This window comes from Rhipicephalus microplus, chromosome 3 (genome assembly GCF_043290135.1).
Source record: "Rhipicephalus microplus isolate Deutch F79 chromosome 3, USDA_Rmic, whole genome shotgun sequence".
NCBI lineage: Eukaryota > Metazoa > Arthropoda > Arachnida > Ixodida > Ixodidae > Rhipicephalus > Rhipicephalus microplus.
Window position 1 is genome coordinate 68,804,917 of NC_134702.1, and position 20,000 is coordinate 68,824,916.

At 48.3% G+C, this 20,000-nt stretch overlaps 13 non-coding genes across 13 annotated transcripts; all 13 read right to left on the minus strand.

Annotated features, from left to right (window-relative positions):
- Nucleotides 1-311: 311 nt before the first annotated feature.
- TRNAL-AAG (transfer RNA leucine (anticodon AAG)) lies at nucleotides 312-393 on the minus strand. The gene has a single exon. It is a non-coding gene; the product is annotated as a tRNA-Leu (tRNA).
- Nucleotides 394-1,723: 1,330 nt separating this feature from the next.
- Nucleotides 1,724-1,805, minus strand: TRNAL-AAG (transfer RNA leucine (anticodon AAG)). Its single transcript has one exon. It is a non-coding gene; the product is annotated as a tRNA-Leu (tRNA).
- A 6,339-nt stretch (nucleotides 1,806-8,144) lies between these two features.
- Nucleotides 8,145-8,226, minus strand: TRNAL-AAG (transfer RNA leucine (anticodon AAG)). The gene has a single exon. It is a non-coding gene; the product is annotated as a tRNA-Leu (tRNA).
- A 2,029-nt stretch (nucleotides 8,227-10,255) lies between these two features.
- Nucleotides 10,256-10,337, minus strand: TRNAL-AAG (transfer RNA leucine (anticodon AAG)). Its single transcript has one exon. It is a non-coding gene; the product is annotated as a tRNA-Leu (tRNA).
- An 897-nt stretch (nucleotides 10,338-11,234) lies between these two features.
- Nucleotides 11,235-11,316, minus strand: TRNAL-AAG (transfer RNA leucine (anticodon AAG)). The gene has a single exon. It is a non-coding gene; the product is annotated as a tRNA-Leu (tRNA).
- Nucleotides 11,317-12,490: 1,174 nt separating this feature from the next.
- Nucleotides 12,491-12,572, minus strand: TRNAL-AAG (transfer RNA leucine (anticodon AAG)). The gene has a single exon. It is a non-coding gene; the product is annotated as a tRNA-Leu (tRNA).
- A 75-nt stretch (nucleotides 12,573-12,647) lies between these two features.
- Nucleotides 12,648-12,729, minus strand: TRNAL-AAG (transfer RNA leucine (anticodon AAG)). The gene has a single exon. It is a non-coding gene; the product is annotated as a tRNA-Leu (tRNA).
- A 703-nt stretch (nucleotides 12,730-13,432) lies between these two features.
- TRNAL-AAG (transfer RNA leucine (anticodon AAG)) lies at nucleotides 13,433-13,514 on the minus strand. The gene has a single exon. It is a non-coding gene; the product is annotated as a tRNA-Leu (tRNA).
- Nucleotides 13,515-15,036: 1,522 nt separating this feature from the next.
- TRNAL-AAG (transfer RNA leucine (anticodon AAG)) lies at nucleotides 15,037-15,118 on the minus strand. The gene has a single exon. It is a non-coding gene; the product is annotated as a tRNA-Leu (tRNA).
- A 1,208-nt stretch (nucleotides 15,119-16,326) lies between these two features.
- On the minus strand, nucleotides 16,327-16,408 carry TRNAL-AAG (transfer RNA leucine (anticodon AAG)). Its single transcript has one exon. It is a non-coding gene; the product is annotated as a tRNA-Leu (tRNA).
- Nucleotides 16,409-18,399: 1,991 nt separating this feature from the next.
- TRNAL-AAG (transfer RNA leucine (anticodon AAG)) lies at nucleotides 18,400-18,481 on the minus strand. The gene has a single exon. It is a non-coding gene; the product is annotated as a tRNA-Leu (tRNA).
- Nucleotides 18,482-19,060: 579 nt separating this feature from the next.
- TRNAL-AAG (transfer RNA leucine (anticodon AAG)) lies at nucleotides 19,061-19,142 on the minus strand. Its single transcript has one exon. It is a non-coding gene; the product is annotated as a tRNA-Leu (tRNA).
- A 739-nt stretch (nucleotides 19,143-19,881) lies between these two features.
- TRNAL-AAG (transfer RNA leucine (anticodon AAG)) lies at nucleotides 19,882-19,963 on the minus strand. The gene has a single exon. It is a non-coding gene; the product is annotated as a tRNA-Leu (tRNA).
- Nucleotides 19,964-20,000: the final 37 nt, after the last annotated feature.

Here is a 20,000-nt window from a genome sequence, read left to right on the forward strand (position 1 = left end):
CAGCGTTGGGAATTGAGCCCACGCCCCCGCAGAGACTGGTGCCTTAAACCAGCGCCTTAGACCGTTCGGACACGCTACCGATGGTTGGCACTGTTTTATAATGCAATATTCAATACATTGGATGAAAGACCTTGTAGAGAAGCAATAAAAGTTATGGCAGCGTTGGGATTTGAGCCCACGCCCCCGAAGAGACTGGTGCCTTAAACCAGCGCCTTAGACCGTTCGGCCACGCTACCGATGGCTGGCACTATTTTATAATTCAATATTCAATACATTGGATGAACGACCTTGTAGAGAAGCAATAAAAGTTTTGGCAGCGGTGGGATTCGAACCCACGCCCCCGAAGAGACTGGTGCCTTAAACCAGCGCCTTAGACCGCTCGGCCACGCTACCGATGGTTGGTAATATATTATTATGCAATGTTAAATGAACTAGACAAACGATCAGGTAGAGAAGAAATAAAATTTAGAGCAGCGGTGGCATTCGAACCCACGCCCCCGAAGAGACTGGTGCCTTAAACCAGCGCCTTAGACTGCTCGGCCACGCTACCGATGGTTGGTAACATGTTATAATGCAATGTTCAATGAACTGGACAAATGATCAGGTAGAGAAGCAATAAAATTTCTGGCAGCGTTGGGATTTGAGCCCACGCCCTCGGAGAGACTAGTGCCTTAAATTAGCGCCTTAGACCGCTCGGCCACGCTACCGATGGTTGTCCCTCTTTTATAATGCAATATTCAATACATTGGATGAACGACCTTGTAGAGAAGCAATAAAAGTTATGGCAGCGTTGGGATTTGAGCCCACGCCCCTGAAGAGACTGGTGCCTTTAACCAGCACCTTAGACCGGTCAGCCACGCTACCGATGGCTGGCACTATTTTATAATGCAATATTCAATACATTGGATGAACGACCTTCTAGAGAAGCAATAAAAGTTTTGGCCGCAGTGAGATTCGAACCCAAGCTCCCGAAGAGACTGGTGCCTCAAACCAGCGCCTTAGACCACTCGGCCACGCTACCGATGGTTGGTAATATATTATTCTGCAATGTTAAATGAACTAGACAAACGATCAGGTAGAGAGGCAATAAAATTTTTGGCAGCGTTGGGAAATGAGCCCACGCCCCCGGAGAGACTGGTGCCTTAAACCAGCGCCTTAGACCGTTCGGACACGCTACCGATGGTTGGCACTGTTTTATAATGCAATATTAAATACATTGGATGAACGACCTTGTAGAGAAGCAATAAAAGTTAAGGCAGCGTTGGGATTTGAGCCCACGCCCCCGAAGAGACTGGTGCCTTAAACCAGCACCTTAGACAGCTCGGCCACGCTACCGATGGCTGGCACTATTTTATAAATCAATATTCAATACATTGGATGAACGACCTTGTAGAGAAGCAATAAAGGTTTTGGCAGCGTTGGGAAATGAGCCCACGCCCTCGGAGAGACTGGTGCCTTAAACCAGCGACTTAGACCGTTCGGACACGCTACTGATGGTTGGCACTGTTTTATAATGCAATATTCAATACATTGGATGAACGACCTTGTAGAGAAGCAATAAAAGTTAAGGCAGCGTTGGATTTGAGCCCACGCCCCCGAAGAGACTGGTGCCTTAAACTAGCACCTTAGACCGCTCGGCCACGCTACCGATGGCTGGCACTATTTTATAATTCAATATTCAATACATTGGATGAACGACCTTGTTGAGAAGCAATAAAAGTTTTGGCAGCGGTGAGATTCGAACCCACGCCCCCGAAGAGACTGGTGCCTTAAACCAGCGCCTTAGACCGCTCGGCCACGCTACCGTTGGTTGGTACTATATTATTATGCAATGTTAAATGAACTAGACAAACGATCAGGTAGAGAAGAAATAAAATTTATAGCAGCAGTGGCATTCGAACCCACGCCCCCGAAGAGACTGGTGCCTTAAACCAGCGCCTTAGACCGCTCGGCCACGCTACCGATGGTTGGTAACATATTGTAACAGACTAGAAAAGGGTAGAAAAGAGAAGCAGAGGAAGACGAAGAGTCTTGGCACGATCGCAGTGTGCTGCCGCAAACGACCATCGTTCACCTCCTGTAAATAAAACCATCTTATCACAGCTCGCTGTTACAGTTGTGGTGGACGTGCTGGGTAATCGACACCCGAAGACGGAAGGTGAACCGCAAGTTCTTCGACGGAGCCGTCGCATTGCTGGACTTCCACCGAATCCATCTGGGCTGGACATGTCCCACAACGCAAATGAACACCGACCCCTCTCGACTTCTGCGCCGACCAGTTCGGCTCCACAACTGAGAGATGCTCGTCCCTTTGCTGGCAGACCAGATGAAGACGTCGAGGCTTGGCTCATCCATTACAAACGGGTGAGCGCCGCTAACAAATGGGATGCCGCTTCTCAGCTTTTGTACGTCGTGTTCTTTCTGACCGATACTGCATTAATGTGGTACGAGAATCGGGAGGAAACGCTAACGACGTGGGACAGATTTGTTTCTGAAATCAAAGAGCGTTTCGGCGACCCAACAACAATAAAGAAAAGTGCAGAACAGACGCTAATGCAACGCGCTCAAGTGCCAGGTGAAACTTGCACGACCTACATTGAGGAAGTCATAAAGCTATGTAGGACCTTTGACTCCGGAATGTCTGAGGAAGACAAAGTCGGGCACATTCTAAAAGGAATCGCCGAGGATGTTTACAGTTTCCTCATCGCGAAAGACACCCTGACATCTCTCACCGATGTCATTCGTCATTGCCGCAATTTTGAGCAACTAAAGACGAGGCGCATCACGCCAAAGTTCGGCAGGCTGCCCAATGTGACGACCATCGCGAGCATAGACAGCAACCAGGCACTTGATCTTGCAACAACAATCCGGCAGATCGTACGTGAAGAACTCGGCCTGTACGCGCAAGTGGCAAACCGCCCAAGCACTCATCCTCCCTATCAGCCACCAGAGTTCGAGCGAAACGTTGCTTCATTCTCCTCGCACCGAGTGGCGGAGGGCTTTGAGGATTCTGATGCCACACCTCAGTATCAGCCACGTCTATACGATAGAAGCCCTGCCTATGACGCACGATCACGACGAGCACAGCCACATTCTTATACTCAGGGTTCTCAGCCGGACTACGTTCCGCTGCGGCAAGGACAGTACCAACCCTACTACCAAGATGTGACTTACGACGAATACAATGAATTCCAGAGAGTGGCAGAAACCCGTTCTTTGCGTGATAACGAACTTCCTCACCGACAGCAGCGGCCCAGGATTCGTTCCATTCAATATAGTATAAACCGTGACCCTCCCGTGTGCTACAACTGTGGTTTCACTGACCATATTGCTCGGTATTGCCGCCAACAACGGCGCCAATCACGAAGGACACCAGCCATGTCTTCGCCACCAAGACCCGGTGCTTCATATGACCTGCGGACAACCGACTTGTTTCCAAGGGACCGTTTTTTGCGCGAGACCAGACGCAGTGATTCGCCAGCATCCGAGCGGAGTTTGACACCACCATCCAACCGTTCTCGTCGCTCGCCGTCTCCTCTGCGTCGTTCTTCTCCGCCGCCGGGAAACTAGCATCCGCGGCCAATGGAGGTGAGGTCGCCGGACGGTCTTTCCAAGATATACCTCTGCCTATTGTTATGATCAAAAACAAAGTGAATGTGTTGATTGATGGAATACCGACGATGGCGTTAGTTGACACTGGGGCGACTGTGTCTGTGATGAGCCTCGCCTTCAGAAACCGCTTAGGTCGCAAAGTTATGTTTTCATGGAACGATACAATCACCTTTCGTGGTGTAGGCGGCGAGTGGCTTAATCCTCTTGGTGTATGTGCTGTCAGTGTTTCATTGGCTGGAAAAGTATCTGTATCGGAATTTCTGGTTCTATCTCGTTGTTCGCACGATGTCATTCTTGGTATCGATTTCCTAGAGCAATGCGGTGCTTCCGTTGACTGTGGTAGTGGGGAAATATCACTAAACAATTTGTTTCCACCGTCGCTATCCGAAGAAGACTACCGTGGCGAAGACAGGAACACACTTAGTGTGATTGATGAAGTGATAGCACCATCTTGGTGCCTGACACCCGTTCAAGTCTCTTCCACAGCGGTTGATGATGCTTGTGTTGACCTCGTAGTGGGGCCTCTGCGCAAGAATTGTTTTAAGAAGGACATACTTGTGCCTTGTTCTGTTGTGTGCATGACGAAAGGAGTAGCAACATTGTGGGCGCTGAACTGTTCTGCCACGCCGGTTGTGCTTCCTCGCGGGATGAAGATAGCTCTCTTTGATGAAGCCTCATGCAACTCGATAGCAGCAATAGCTTCGGACCTCCCCACCTCTTCCTCTGCTTGTGATATTCGCCATAATGAAGATCTAATGCTCGCTATGATCAGCAAGACTCTCAGTACGACGGAACGGCAAGCGCTGGTGCAGGTCCTTTCCCGGCATGTTGCTGCTTTCGACTTCAAACATAGAGATGCACCCCTTCAGTCACCCTCGTCCCGCACTCGTCACAGAATAGACACTAGCTCTGCACACCCCATCCGCCAAAAGCCCTACCGAGTGTCATCCTCTGAGCGCAAAGTTATCGCCGAACAAGTAAAGGACATGCTGAACAAAGGGGTCGTGCAAGAGTCGTCCAGCCCGTGGGCAGCCCCGGTAATTCTTGTCAGGAAAAGGGATGGTTCCTGGAGATTCTGCGTAGATTACAGGCGTCTAAACACTGTGACGAAGAAAGATGTATATCCCTTACCACGGATTGATGACGTCATAGATTGCTTGCATGCCGCTTCCTATTTTTCAACGCTTGATTTGCGGTCAGGTTATTGGCAAATACCTATGGAACCCGGCGACAAAGAAAAGACTGCTTTCATAACTCCGGATGGCTTATTTGAATTTAATGTCATGCCTTTTGGCCTTTGTAATGCTCCAGCCACCTTTGAAAGATTTATGGACACAGTATTACGTGGTCTAAAATGGGAGATATGCATGTGCTACCTTGACGATGTTGTGATCTTTGGCCGTACGTTTGAGGAACATAACAACCGTCTCAGTCTTGTTCTCGACTGCATCGAAAAAGCCGGGCTGGTTCTGAATTCTAAAAAATGTCGCTTTGGCGAACGTCAAACTCTCGTGCTGGGGCACTTGGTCGACAAGGATGGCGTCAGACCCGATCCTCGCAAGATAGAAGCAGTGAGCTCTTTTAAATCACCGCAGTCCGCACGAGAACTTCGCTCATTTGTCGGCCTATGCTCATATTTTCGTCGTTTTGTTCCACGATTTGCGGAGATCGTCTATCCGCTGACAAACGTCTTGCGACAGGATGCAACCTTCAACTGGACACCAGAGTGTGACGCCGCATTCTCACAACTTAAGTTTGTACTAACGTCAGCACCACTGTTGCGTCACTTCGATCCATCTTGCCCGACTGAGGTCCACACGGACGCTAGTGGTATCGGTGTAGGCGCGGTGCTTGTACAACGTCACAATGGCGCAGAGCATGTCGTGGCATATGCCAGCCGTTGCCTGAGCAAATCAGAACGCAATTACACAGTTACGGAACAGGAATGTCTGGCAGCTGTTTTCACTGTACAGAAGTTTCGTTGTTATCTTTACGGGAGGCCATTTAAGATAATTACCGATCACCATTCGTTATGCTGGCTGGTCGGTTTGCTTGACCCCTCTGGCCGTCTCGCACGTTGGGCGCTGCGACTTCAGGAATACGACTTTACGGTGTCGTACAAGAGTGGCCGTCGTCACGCTGACGCAGACTGCCTCTCCCGGATTCCTCTTGCGACTACTGACTGCGATGCTGAGAATTTTGACGACTGCCTTGCTGCTGTTACAAGCACGTTTCCCAACGCGGCTGATTTCCAGAGAGAACAACGCAACGATCTCAACTTGGATCCTCTTTTTGCCGCCGCACGTGCCTCCCAACACAGCGGTCGCTTTACGGTCCGAGACAAGTTGCTCTATAAAACTAACTACTCTAGACCTGGAGCACGTTTTCTTCTAGTTGTCCCCGAGAGCCTTCGCTCCGAAGTTCTACGTGCCATGCATGACGATGCGACGTCCGGTCACTTCGGCTTCATTAGAACGCTGAACCGCACGCAGGAACGCTTTTACTGGCCCAAGATGTACGAAACGACGAAGCGTTACGTCGCTAGCTGCGAGACGTGCCAACGTCACAAGCGCCCGGCCACCGCTACACCAGGTCCCCTTCAGCCATTAACACCACCCAGCACACCTTTTGAACAAGTAGGAATTGACATTATGGGTCCATTTCCGTTATCTAACAATAAGAAGCGTTGGATAATCGTCTGCGTAGATCATCTTACGCGGTATGCCGAAACCGCAGCTATTCCCTCTTCTACCGCTGCATCCGTGGCGGACTTCTTGCTTCACTCCGTGGTCCTTCGCCATGGCCCACCGCGTGTTATTATCAGCGACCGTGGCCGCCAGTTCACTGCCGATGCCGTTGAAGAATTACTACGCATGTGCACGACACAGTTCCGTCATTCCACACCGTATCACCCACAGACGAATGGCCTCGTTGAACGGACAAACAGAACGCTGACCAACATGCTTGCCATGTACGTTTCTTCCAATCATAAGAACTGGGATGAAGTGCTGCCTTTTATCACGTACACGTACAACACGGCAAAACATGAAACAACGAACTTCAGCCCATTTTATCTGTTGTACGCAAGGTTGCCACTAAGCCCTCTAGACACTTTCTTACCCTTCATTCTACACAATGACGACTCTGTATCAAACACCCTGTGCCTCGCGGAAGAAGCCCGTCGAATCGCTCGTCTTCGTACTCTGGCCTCTCGACGTCGTTCGAAGGAACGATACGACGACCGTCACGAACCGGTTTTATTCGAAAAAGGTGACTTGGTGTTACTTTGGACACCACAACGCAAGCGTGGATTGTGTCAAAAGCTTCTGTCACGATATTCAGGCCCATTTGTAGTTTTGGAGCGTCTAAGCCAGCTCACTTACGTAATAGCTCGTCTTTTGTCCAATGGTCGACGATCGAGCAGAACGCAGCTCACTCACGTGGCTCGCCTGAAACCTTTCCACCCTCCTTGTGCATCATAACTCGCCCTACGGGCTTCGTCTGCTTGCGGGGGAATGTAACAGACTAGAAAAGGGTAGAGAAGAGAAGCAGAGGAAGACGAAGAGTCTTGGCACGATCGCAGTGTGCTGCCGCAAACGACCATCGTTCACCTCCTGTAAATAAAACCATCTTATCACAGCTCGCTGTTACAATATTATAATGCAATGTTCAATGAACTGGACAAACGATCAGGTAGAGAAGCAATAAAATTTCTGGCAGCGTTGGGATTTGAGCCCACGCCCTCGGAGAGACTGGTGCCTTAAACCAGCGCCTTAGACCGCTCGGGCACGCTACCGATGGTTGTCCCTGTTTTATAATGCAATATTCAATACATTGGGTGAACGACCTTGTAGAGAAGCAATAAAAGTTTTGGCAGCGGTGAGATTCGAACCCAGGCTCCCGAAGAGACTGGTGCCTTAAACCAGCGCCTTAGACCGCTCGGCCACGCTACCGATGGTTGGTAATATATTATAATGCAATGTTCAATGAACTGGACAAACCATCAGGTAGATAGCAATAAAAGTTTTGGCAGCGTTGGGATTTGAGCCCACGCCCCCGCAGAGACTGGTGCCTTAAACCAGCGCCTTAGACCGTTCAGACACGCTACCGATGGTTGGCACTGTTTTATAATGCAATATTCAATACATTCGATGAACGACCTTGTAGAGAAGCAATAAAAGTTAATGCAGCGTTGGGATTTGAGCCCATGCCCCCGAAGAGACTGGTGCCTTAAACCAGCACCTTAGACCGCTCGGCCACGCTACCGATGGCTGGCACTATTTTATAATGCAATATTTAATACATTGCATGAACGACCTTGTGGAGAAGCAATAGAAGTTTTGGCAGCGGTGGGATTCGAACCCACGCCCCCGAAGAGACTGGTGCCTGAAACCATCGCCTTAGACCGCTTGGCCAAGCTACCTTTTTTTCTTTGTTGTGCGCTTGGCCACGCTACCGATGGTTGGTTATATATTATTATGCAATGTTCAATGAACTGGACAAACGATCAGGTAGAAATGCAATAAAAGGTTAGGCAGCGGTGGGATTCGAACCCACGCCCCCGAAGAGACTGGTGCCTTAAACCAGCGCCTTAGACCGCTCGGCCACGCTACCGGTGCTTGGTAATATATTATAATGCAATGTTCAATGAACTGGACAAACGATCAGGTAGAGAAGCAATAAAAGCTACGGCAGCGTTGGAGTTTGAGCCCACGCGCCCGAAGAGACTGGTGCCTTAAACCAGCACCTTAGACCGCTCGGCCACGCTACCCATGGCTGGCACTATTTTATAATGCAATATTCAATACATTGGATGAACGACCTTGTAGAGAAGCAATAAAAGTTTTGGCAGCGGCGGGATTCGAACCCACGACCCCGAAAATACTGGTGCCTCAAACCAGCGCCTTAGACCGCTTGCCCAAGCTACGTTTTTTTTTCCTTTATTGTACGCTTGGCCACGCTACCGATGGTTGGTAATATATATTATTATGCAATGTTAATTGAACTGGACAAACGATCAGGTAGAGAAGAAATAAAAGTTATAGCAGAGGTGGCATTCAAACCCACGCTCCCGAAGAGACTGGTGCCTTAAACCAGCGCCTTACACCGCTTGGCCACGCTACCGATGGTTGGTAACATATTATAATGCAATGTTCAATGAACTGGACAAACGATCAGGTAGAGAAGCAATAAAATTTTTGGCGGCGTTGGGAATTGAGCCCACGCCCCCGCAGAGACTGGTGCCTTAAACCAGCGCCTTAGACCGTTCGGACACGCTACCGATGGTTGGCACTGTTTTATAATGCAATATTCAATACGTCGGATGAACGACCTTGTAGAGAAGCAATAAAAGTTAAGGCAGCGTTGGGATTTGAGCCCACGCCCCCGAAGAGACTGGTGCCCTAAACCAGCACCTTAGACCGCTCGGCCACGCGACCGATGGCTGGCACTATTTTATAATTCAATATTAAATACATTGGATGAACGACGTTGTAGAGAAGCAATAAAAATTTTGGCAGCGGTGGGATTCGAACCCACGCCCCCGAAGAGACTGGTGCCTAAACCAGCGCCTTAGACCACTCGGCCACGCTACCGTTGGTTGGTACTATATTATTATGCAATGTTAAATGAACTAGACAAACGATCAAGTAGAGAAGCAATAAAATTTCTGGCAGCGTTGGGATTTGAGCCCACTCCCTCGGAGAGACTGCTGCCTTAAACCAGCGCCTTAGACCGCTCGGCCACGCTACCGATGGTTGTTCCTGCTTTATAATGCAATATTCAATACATTGGATGTACGACCTTGTAGAGAAGCAATAAAAATTTTGGCAGCGGTGAGATTCGAACCCAAGCTCCCGAAGAGACTGGTGGCTTAAACCAGCGCCTTAGACCGCTCGGCCACGCTACCGATGGTTGCTAATATATTATAATGCAATGTTCAATGAACTGGACAAACCATCAGGTAGATAGCAATAAAAGTTTTGGCAGCGTTGGGATTTGAGCCCACGCCCCCGCAGAGACTGGTGCCTTAAACCAGCGCCTTAGACCGTTCATACACGGTACCGATGGTTGGCACTGTTTTATAATGCAATATTCAATACATTGGATGAACGACCTTGTAGAGAAGCAATAAAAGTTAATGCAGCGTTGGGATTTGAGCCCACGCCCCCGAAGAGACTGGTGCCTTAAACCAGCACCTTAGACCGCTCGGCCACGCTACCGATGGTTGTCCCTGTTTTATAATGCAATATTCAATACATTGGATGAACGACCTTGTGGAGAAGCAATAGAAGTTTTGGCAGCGGTCGGATTCGAACCCACGCCCCCGAAGAGACTGGTGCCTGAAACCATCGCCTTAGACCGCTTGGCGAGCTACCTTTTTTTCTTTATTGTACGCTTGGCCACGCTACCGATGGTTCGTTATATATTATTATGCAATGTTAAATGAACTGGACAAACGATCTGGTAGAGAAGCAATGAAAGTTATGGCAGCGTTGGGATTGGAGCCCACGTCCCCGAAGAGGCTGGTGCCTTAAACCAGCGCCTTACACCGCTTGGCCACACAACCGATGGTTGGTGATATATTATAATGCAATGTTCAATGAACTGGACAAACGATCACGTAGAAATGCAATAAAAGTTTAGGAAGCGGTGGGATTCGAACCCACGCCCCCGAAGAGACTGATGCCTTAAACCAGCGCCTTAGACCGCTCGGCCACGCTACCGATGCTTGGTAATATATTATAATGCAATGTTCAATGAACTGGACAAACGATCAGGAAGAGAAGCAATAAAAGTTACGGCAGCGTTGGGATTTGAGCCCACGCCCCCGAAGAGACTGGTGCCTTAAACCAGCACCTTAGACCGCTCGGCCACGCTACCCATAGCTGGCACTATTTTATAATGCAATATTCAATACATTGGATGAACGACCTTGTAGAGAAGCAATAAAAGTTTTGGCAGCGGCGGGATTCGAACCCACGACCCCGAAAAGACTGGTGCCTAAAACCAGCGCCTTAGACCGCTTGGCCAAGCTACGTTTTTTTCCTTTATTGTACGCTTGGCCACGCTACCGATGGTTGGTAATATATATTATTATGCAATGTTAATTGAACTGGACAAACGATCAGGTAGAGAAGAAATAAAAGTTATAGCAGAGGTGGCATTCGAACCCACGCTCCCGAAGAGACTGGTGCCTTAAACCAGCGCCTTACACCGCTCGGCCACGCTACCGATGGTTGGTAACATATTATAATGCAATGTTCAATGAACTCGACAAACGATCAGGTAGAGAAGCAATAAAATTTTTGGCAGCGTTGGGAATTGAGCCCACGCCCCCGCAGAGACTGGTGCCTTAAACCAGCGCCTTAGACCGTTCGGACACGCTACCGATGGTTGACACTGTTTTATAATGCAATAATCAATACATTGGATGAACGACCTTGTAGAGAAGCAATAAAAGTTAAGGCAGCGTTGGGATTTGAGCCCACGCCCCCGAAGAGACTGGTGCCTTAAACCAGCACCTTAGACCGCTCGGCCACGCTACCGATGGCTGGCACTATTTTATAATTCAATATTCAATACATTGGATGAACGACCTTGTAGAGAAGCAATAAAAGTTTTGGCAGCAGTGGGATTCGAACCCACGCCCCCGAAGAGACTGGTGCCTTAAACCAGCGCCTTAGACCGCTCGGCCACGCTACCGATGGTTGGTAATATATTATTATGCAATGTTAAATGAACTAGACAAACGATCAGGTAGAGAAGAAATAAAATTTATAGCAGCGGTGGCATTCGAACCATCGCCCCCGAAGAGACTGGTGCCTTAAACCGGCGCCTTAGACTGCTCGGCCACGCTACCGATGGTTGGTAACATATTATAATGCAATGTTCAATGAACTGGACAAACGATCAGGTAGAGAAGCAATAAAATTTCTGGCAGCGTTGGGATTTGAGCCCACGCCCTCGGAGAGACTGGTGCCTTAAATTAGCGCCTTAGAACGCTCGGCCACGCTACCGATGGTTGGTAATATATTATTATGCAATGTTAAATGAACTAGACAAACGATCAGGTAGAGAAGAAATAAAACTTATGGCAGCGGTGGCATTCGAACCCACGCCCCCGAAGAGACTGGTGCCTTAAACCGGCGCCTTAGACTGCTCGGCCACGCTACCGATGGTTGGTAACATATTATAATGCAATGTTCAATGAACTGGACAAACGATCAGGTAGAGAAGCGATAAAATTTCTGGCAGCGTTGGGATTTGAGCCCACGCCCTCGGAGAGACTGGTGCCTTAAATTAGTGCCTTAGAACGCTCGGCCACGCTACCGATGGTTGTCCCTGTTTTATAATGCAATATTCAATACATAGGATGAACGACCTTGTAGAGAAGCAATAAAAGTTATGGCAGCGTTGGGATTTGAGCCCACGCCCCCAAAGAGACTGGTGCCTTTAACCAGCACCTTAGACCGCTCGGCCACGCTACCGATGGTTGGTAATATATTATTCTGCAATGTTAAATGAACTAGACAAACGATCAGGTAGAGAGGCAATAAAAATTTTGGCAGCGTTGGGAAATGAGCCCACGCCCCCGGAGAGACTGGTGCCTTAAACCAGCGCCTTAGACCGTTCGGACACGCTACCGATGGTTGGCACTGTTTTATAATGCAATATTCAATACATTGGATGAACGACCTTGTAGAGAAGCAATAAAAGTTAAGGCAGCGTTGGGATTTGAGCCCACGCCCCCGAAGAGACTGGTGCCTTAAACCAGCACCTTAGACCACTCGGCCACGCTACCGATGGCTGGCACTATTTTATAATTCAATATTCAATACATTGGATGAACGACCTTGTAGAGAAGCAATAAAAGTTTTGGCAGCGGTGGGATTCGAACCCACGCCCCCGAAGAGACTGGTGCCTTAAACCAGCGCCTTAGACCGCTCGGCCACGCTACCGTTGGTTGGTACTGTATTATTATGCAATGTTAAATGAACTAGACAAACGATCAGGCAGAGAAGAAATAAAATTTATAGCAGCGGTGGCATTCGAACCCACGCCCCCGAAGAGACTGGTGCCTTAAACCAGCGCCTTAGACCGCTCGGCCACGCTACCGATGGTTGGCAACATATTATAATGCAATGTTCAATGAACTGGACAAACGATCAGGTAGAGAAGCAATAAAATTTCTGGCAGCGTTGGGATTTGAGCCCACGCCCCCGCAGAGACTGGTGCCTTAAACCAGCGCCTTAGACCGTTCAGACACGCTACCGATGGTTGGCACTGTTTTATAATGCAATATTCAATACATTGGATGAACGACCTTGTAGAGAAGCAATAAAAGTTAATGCAGCGTTGGGATTTGAGCCCACGCTCCCGAAGAGACTGGTGCCTTAAACCAGCGTCTTACACCGCTCGGCCACGCTACCGATGGTTGGTTACATATTATAATGCAATGTTCAATGAACTGGACAAACGATCAGGTAGAGAAGCAATAAAATTTTTGGCAGCGTTGGGAATGGAGCCCACGCCCCCGCAGAGACTGGTGCCATAAACCAGCGCCTTAGACCGTTCGGACACGCTACCGATGGTTGGCACTGTTTTATAATGCAATATTCAATACATTGGATGAACGACCTTGTAGAGAAGCAATAAAAGTTATGGCAGCGTTGGGATTTGAGCCCACGCCCCCTAAGAGACTGGTGCCTTAAACCAGCACCTTAGACCGCTCGGCCACGCTACCGATGGCTGGCACTATTTTATAATTCAATATTCAATACATTGGATGAACGACCTTGTAGAGAAGCAATAAAAGTTTTGGCAGCGGTGGGATTCGAACCCACGCCCCCGAAAAGACTGGTGCCTTAAACCAGCGCCTTAGACCGCTCGGCCACGCTACCGATGGTTGGTAATGTATTGTTATGCAATGTTTAATGAACTAGACAAACGATCAGGTAGAGAAGAAAAAAAATTTATAGCAGCGGTGGCATTCGAACCCACGCCCTCGAAGAGACTGGTGCCTTAAACCAGCGCCTTAGACTGCTCGGCCACGCTACCGATGGTTGGTAACATATTATAATGCAATGTTCAATGAACTGGACAAACGATCAGGTAGAGAAGCAATAAAATTTCTGGCAGCGTTGGGATTTGAGCCCACGCCCTCGGAGAGACTGGTGCCTTACCCAGCGCCTTAGACCGCTCGGCCACGCTACCGATGGTTGTCCCTGTTTTATAATGCAATATTAAATACATTGGATGAACGACCTTGTAGAGAAGCAATAAAAGTTATGGCAGCGTTGGGATGTGAGCCCACGCCCCCGAAGAGACTGGTGTCTTTAACCAGCACCTTAGACCGCTCAGCCACGCTACCGATGGTTGTCCCTGTTTTATAATGCAATATTCAATACATTGGATGAACGACCTTGTAGAGAAGCAATAAAAGTTTTGGCAGCGGTGAGATTCGAACCCAAGCTCCCGAAGAGACTAGTGCCTTAAACCAGCGCCTTAGACCGCTCGGCCACGCTACCGATGGTTGGTAATATATTATAATGCAATGTTCAATGAACTGGACAAACCATCAGGTAGATAGCAATAAAAGTTTTGGCAGCGTTGGGATTTGAGCCCACGCCCCCGCAGAGACTGGTGCCTTAAACCAGCACCTTAGACCGCTCGGCCACGCTACCCATGGCTGGCACTATTTTATAATGCAATATTCAATACATTGGATGAACGACCTTGTAGAGAAGCAATAAAAGTTTTGGCAGCGGCGGGATTCGAACCCGCGACCCCGAAAAGACTGGTGCCTCAAACCAGCGCCTTAGACCGCTTGGCCAAGCTACGTTTTTTTCCTTTATTGTACGCTTGGCCACGCTACCGATGGTTGGTAATATATATTATTATGCAATGTTAATTGAACTGGACAAACGATCAGGTAGAAAAGAAATAAAAGTTATAGCAGAGGTGGCATTCGAACCCACGCTCCCGAAGAGACTGGTGCCTTAAACCAGCGCCTTACACCGCTCGGCCACGCTACCGATGGTTGGTAACATATTATAATGCAATGTTCAATGAACTGGACAAACGATCAGGTAGAGAAGCAATAAAATTTTTGGCAGCGTTGGGAATCGAGCCCACGCCCCCGCAGAGACTGGTGCCTTAAACCAGCGCCTTAGACCGTTCGGACACGCTACCGATGGTTGGCACTGTTTTATAATGCAATATTCAATACATTGGATGAACGACCTTGTAGAGAAGCAATAAAAGTTATGGCAGCATTGGGATTTGAGCCCACGTCCCGAAGAGACTGGTGCCTTAAACCAGCACCTTAGACCGCTCGGCCACGCTACCGATGGCTGGCACTATTTTATAATTCAATATTCAATACATTGGATGAACGACCTTGTAGAGAAGCAATAAAAGTTTTGGCAGCGGTGGGATTCGAACCCACGCCCCCGAAGAGACTGATGCCTTAAACCAGCGCCTTAGACCGCTCGGCCACGCTACCGATGGTTGGTAACATATTATTATGCAATGTTAAATGAACTAGACAAACGATCAGGTAGAGAAGAAATAAAATTTATAGCAGCGATGGCATTCGAACCCACGCCCCCGAAGAGACTGGTGCCTTAAACCAGCGCCTTAGACCGCTCGGCCACGCTACCGATGGTTGGTAATATATTATAATGCAATGCTCAATGAACTGGACAAACCATCAGGTAGATAGCAATAAAAGTTTTGGCAGCGTTGGGATTTGAGCCCACGCCCCGCAGAGACCGGTGCCTTAAACCAGCGCCTTAGACCGTTCGGACACGCTACCGATGGTTGGCACTGTTTTATAATGCAATATTCAATACATTGAATGAACGACCTTGTAGATAAGCAATAAAAGTTAATGCAGCGTTGGGATTTGAGCCCACGCCCACGAAGAGACTGGTGCCTTAAACCAGCACCTTAGACCGCTCGGCCACGCTACCGATGGCTGGCACTATTTTACAATGCAATATTCAATCAATTGGATGAACGACCTTGTAGAGAAGCAATAAAAGTTCTGGCAGCGGCGGGATTCGAACCCACGACCCCGAAAAGACTGGTGCCTCAAACCAGCGCCTTAGACCGCTTGGCCAAGCTACGTTTTTTTTCCTTTATTGTACGCTTGGCCACGCTACCGATGGTTGGTAATATTGATATTATGCGATGTTAATTGAACTGGACAAACGATCAGGTAGAGAAGAAATAAAAGTTATAGCAGAGGTGGCATTCGAACCCACGCTCCCGAAGAGACTGGTGCCTTAAACCAGCGCCTTACACCGCTCGGCCACGCTACCGATGGTTGGTAACATATTATAATGCAATGTTCAACGAACTGGAAAACGATCAGGTAGAGAAGCAATAAAATTTTTGGCAGCGTTGGAAATTGAGCACACGCCCCCGCAGAGACTGGTGCCTTAAACCAGCACCTTAGACCGTTCGGACACGCTACTGATGGTTGGCACTGTTTTATAATGCAATAATCAATACATTGGATGAACGACCTTGTAGAGAAGCAATAAAAGTTAAGGCAGCGTTGGGATTTGAGCGCACGCCCCCGAAGAGACTGGTGCCTTAAACCAGCACCTTAGACCGCTCAGCCACGCTACCGATGGCTGGCACTATTTTATAATTCAATATTCAATACATTAGATGAACGACCTTGTAGAGAAGCAATAAAAGTTTTGGCAGCGGTGGGATTCGAACCCACGCCCCCGAAAAGACTGGTTTCTTAAACCAGCGCCTTAGACAGCTCGGCTACGCTACCATTGGTTGGTACTATATTATTATGCAATGTTAAATGAACTAGACAAACGATCAGGTAGAGAAGAAATAAAATTTATAGCAGCGGTGGCATTCGAACCCATGCCCCCGAAGAGACTGGTGCCTTAAACCAGCGCCTTAGACCGCTCGGCCCCGCTACCGATGGTTGGTAACATATTATAATGCAGTGTTCAATGAACTGGACAAACGATCAGATAGAGAAGCAATAAAATTTCTGGCAGCATTGGGATTTGAGCCCACGCCCTCGGAGAGACTGGTGCCTTAAACCAGCGCCTTAGACCGCTCGAGCACGCTACCGATGGTTGTCCCTGTTTTATAATGCAATATTCAATACATTGGATGAACGACCTTGTAGAGAAGCAATAAAAGTTTTGGCAGCGGTGAGATTCGAACCCAAGCTCCCGAAGAGACTAGTGCCTTAAACCAGCGCCTTAGACCGCTCGGCCACGCTACCGATGGTTGGTAATATATTATAATGCAATGTTCAATGAACTGGACAAACCATCAGGTAGATAGCATTAAAAGTTTTGGCAGCGTTGGGATTTGAGCCCACGCCCCCGCAGAGACTGGTGCCTGATACCAGCGCCTTAGACCGCTCGGCCACGCTACCGATGGTTGGTAATATATTATAATGCAATCTTCAATGAACTGGTCAAACGATCAGGTAGAGAAGCAATAAAAGATTTGGCAGCATTGGGATTTGAGCCCACGCCCCCGAAGAGACTGGTGCCTTAAACCAGCGCCTTAGACCGCTCGGCCACGCTACCCATGGCTGGCACTATTTTATAAAGCAATATTCAATACATTGGATGAACGACCTTGTAGAGAAGCAATAAAAGTTTTGGCAGCGGCGGGATTCGAACCCACGACCCCGAAAAGACTGGTGCCTCAAACCAGCGCCTTAGACCGCTTGGCCAAGCTACGTTTTTTTCCTTTATTGTACGCTTGGCCACGCTACCGATGGTTGGTAATATATATTATTATGCAATGTTAATTGAACTGGACCAACGATCAGGTAAAGAAATAAAAGTTATAGCAGAGGTGGCATTCGAACCCACGCTCCCGAAGAGACTGGTGCCTTAAACCAGCGTCTTACACCGCTCGGCCACGCTACCGATGGTTGGTTACATATTATAATGCAATGTTCAATGAACTGGACAAACGATCAGGTAGAGAAGCAATAAAATTTTTGGCAGCGTTGGGAATGGAGCCCACGCCCCCGCAGAGACTGGTGCCATAAACCAGCGCCTTAGACCGTTCGGACACGCTACCGATGGTTGGCACTCTTTTATAATGCAATATTCAATACATTGGATGAACGACCTTGTAGAGAAGCAATAAAAGTTATGGCAGCGTTGGGATTTGAGCCCACGCCCCCTAAAAGACATGTGCCTTAAACCAGCACCTTAGACCGCTCGGCCACGCTACCGATGGTTGGTAATATATTGTTATGCAATGTTAAATGAACTAGACAAACGATCAGGTAGAGAAGAAAAAAAATTTATAGCAGCGGTGGCATTCGAACCCACGCCCTCGAAGAGACTGGTGCCTTAAACCAGCGCCTTAGACTGCTCGGCCACGCTACCGATGGTTGGTAACATATTATAATGCAATGTTCAATGAACTGGACAAACGATCAGGTAGAGAAGCAATAAAATTTCTGGCAGCGTTGGGATTTGAGCCCACGCCCTCGGAGAGACTGGTGCCTTAACCAGCGCCTTAGACCGCTCGGCCACGCTACCGATGGTTGTCCCTGTTTTATAATGCAATATTCAATACATTGGATGAACGACCTTGTATAGAAGCAATAAAAGTTATGGCAGCGTTGGGATGTGAGCCCACGCCCCCGAAGAGACTGGTGTCTTTAACCAGCACCTTAGACCGCTCAGCCACGCTACCGATGGCTGGCGCTATTTTATAATGCACTATTCAATACATTGGATGAACGACCTTGTAGAGAAGCCATAAAAGTTTTGACAGCGGTGGGATTCGAACCCAAGCTCCCGAAGAGACTGGTGCCTTAAACCAGCGCCTTAGACCGCTCGGCCACGCTACCGATGGTTGGTAATATATTATAATGCAATGTTCAATGAACTGGACAAACCATCAGGTAGATAGCAATAAAAGTTTTGGCAGCGTTGGGATTTGAGCCCACGGCCCCGCAGAGACTGGTGCCTTAAACCAGCGCCTTAGACCGTTCAGACACGCTACCGATGGTTGGCACTGTTTTATAATGCAATATTCAATACATTGGATGAACGACCTCGTAGAGAAGCAATAAAAATTAATGCAGCGTTGGGATTTGAGCCCACGCCCCCGAAGAGACTGGTGCCTTAAACCAGCACCTTAGACCGCTCGGCCACGCTACCGCTGGCTGGCACTATTTTATAATGCAATCGTCAATACATTGGATGAACGACCTTGTGGAGAAGCAATAGAAGTTTTGGCAGCGGTGGGATTCGAACCCACGCCCCCGAAGAGACTGGTGCCTGAAACCATCGCCTTAGACCGCTTGGCCAAGCTACGTTTTTTTCTTTATTGTACGCTTGGCCACGCTACCGATGCTTGGTTATATATTATTATGCAATGTTAAATGAACTGGACAAACGATCTGGTAGAGAAAAAATAAAAGTTCTGGCAGCGGTGGGATTCGAACCCACGCCGCCGAAGAGCCTGGTGCCTTAAACCAGCGCCTTAGACCGCTCGGCCACGCTACCGATGGTTGTCCCTCTTTTATAATGCAATATTCAATACATTGGATGAACGACGTTGTAGAGAAGCAATAAAAGTCATGGCAGCGTTGGGATTGGAGCCCACGACCCCGAAAAGACTGGTGCCTCAAACCAGCGCCTTAGACCGCTTGGCCAAGCTACGTTTTTTTCCTTTATTGTACGATTGGACACGCTACCGATGGTTGGTAATATTGATATTATGCGATGTTAATTGAACTGGACAAACGATCAGGTAGAGAAGAAATAAAAGTTATAGCAGAGGTGGCATTTGAAGCCACGCTCCCGAAGAGACTGGTGCCTTAAACCAGCGCCTTACACCGCTCGGCCACGCTACCGATGGTTGGTAACATATTATAATGCAATGTTCAATGAACTGGACAAACGATCAGGTAGAGAAGCAATAAAATTTTTGGCAGCGTTGGGAATTGAGCCCACGCCCCCGCAGAGACTGGTGCCTTAAACCAGCGCCTTAGACCATTCGGACACGCTACTGATGGTTGGCACTGTTTTATAATGCAATAATCAATACATTGGATGAACGACCTTGTAGAGAAGCAATAAAAGTTAAGGCAGCATTGGGATTTTAGCCCACGCCCCCGAAGAGACTGGTGCCTTAAACCAGCACCTTAGACCGCTCAGCCACGCTACCGATGGCTGGCACTATTTTATAATTCAATATTCAATACATTGGATGAACGACCTTGTAGAGAAGCAATAAAAGTTTTGGCAGCGGTGGGATTCGAACCCACGCCCCCGAAAAGACTGGTTTCTTAAACCAGCGCCTTAGACAGCTCGGCCACGCTACCGTTGGTTGGTACTATATTATTATGCAATGTTAAATGA